The following is a 1,844-nucleotide window of genomic DNA, read 5'->3' as shown; positions in this document are numbered from 1 at the left end:
ACCCTGTGTTTACTACGGGTCAGCTGGAGACACTGGCAAGACATTTTTCTGAGTTATCTCATCTGAATCTGAGGAGTTGGTATAAGTAAACCTAATTTTCAAATTTATTGTGAACAAGATTATAGGGTCAGATAAGGTCATAAACCTATCAAGTTTCTTTTCTGGATAATCTTTACATAGTTTAATGATATAAAATGAACTTTTTGTAGAAATATAACCTTCTTTGTCAGAATTTAGTTGAAACTAACCAGTCTCACAGCCATAATTGTGACAACTTGGTTCATTCTATGGGTATGCTTTGAAGACTCCAGTGTTGGATACACTGCTAGTCCCTGAGTGAAAAGTGATTAATAAAAACTCAGGGTCAGAAATTGGGGTTCAACCTGAAGATCTGAAAATCAAAACAGGCAGCCACTAGCTTTTAACTCCACCTCAGTCTGAAATTGCAATCCTGCCCCCTTAATCTCAGAATGAAACTGTCTCTGAGAGCTGTCTAACCCTCACCCCCCTTATATTCCCGTCTATGGCTAGAATTAAAGGCATGCACCATTGGGATTAAAAGCATTCACTGCCCAGTTTCTATGGCAAACTAATATGGCTACTGGAATTAAAGGTGCCTTCCATTAGGGCTTCTGCGATTAAAGGTATGTATTACCATAACTTGGTCTGTAAGACTGACCAGTGGGACTGGATTAATCTCAGATCTTCAGGTAGTCTTTATTTATCAAAATACATTTGAAATTCCACTACACATGAGGATGTTTTCTCCTTTCTTATGATGATGCAGGAAATAAAACGGATTGAAAGAAAAAGGTTTTTTATTAAGGCTAAATGAAGAAGTGACTTAGAAAGTGATTTTCTAAAATAAAGTATTCTGTATTCATCTAATAAATAGTAGAGTATAGATATAACAAAAACACAATTATTCACTAATTTTAATTTACATTATTTAAAAGGTGTCTGTAGTTTAACACCAAAGGGCAGAATGTATTGTGTGATAACACACACCTGTGATCCCAGTTTCTTGCAGAGGGTAACAGGTTCAGGTCAAGTGGAAAGACCTTATTGAAAATAAAATTATGACTGGCAGTGGCGGCGCACTACTTTGATTCCAGTGCATGGGAGGCAGAGGCTAGAGATAATGGGCCAAGCAGTGGTTTAATTAATACAATTTCTGTGTGGTTATTTCACGGCTAAGCTAGCCAGGTGTCTGGGATGAACAAGCGGGTCCTCTCCTTGCAACAGCCTAATCTACAGAGTGAGTGCCAGGACAGCCAAAACTATACAGAGAGACCTTCACTTGGAAACAAAAGGTGAAAAAAATTATCAAAGCCCCTGGGATTAAAGGGTCATACCACCACTGCCACACTGCTTGCTGCTTTTCATTATTAAAGTGCAAGGACAAGTGCACTTTGGAAAAGTCATTTTGGTGGTCTCATATTCTCATGAGGAAGATGGTCTGCAACAAAACTTCCAATCATGCCATTAGGATGTGGGAGTCCTTTCTATGTGCTATAATTACCATTAATGAATAAAGAAACTGCCTTGGCCTGTTGATAGGGCAGAGCATATGTAGGCAGGGAAGACAGAACTGAATGCTAGCAGGAAGAAGAGCAGAGTCAGAGAGAAGCCATGGACTCGCCCCCGGAGAGAAGTGCTGAGGATTTACTGGTAGGGCATGACCCCATGGTGATATACAGATTATTAAAAATGTGCTAAACTAATATGTAACAATTAGCCAATAAGAGGTTAGAGCTAATGGGCCAAACAGGGAATTTAAATAATACAGTTTCGGTGTGATTATTTTGGTTCTGGGCAGCCGGGACAAACAAGCAGCCTTCCTT

This window comes from Microtus oregoni, unplaced genomic scaffold (assembly GCF_018167655.1).
Source record: "Microtus oregoni isolate MIOR12 unplaced genomic scaffold, Mior012 000002F_ref0000024, whole genome shotgun sequence".
In the NCBI taxonomy this organism is placed as follows: domain Eukaryota; kingdom Metazoa; phylum Chordata; class Mammalia; order Rodentia; family Cricetidae; genus Microtus; species Microtus oregoni.
This window is presented reverse-complemented; position numbering follows the sequence as displayed.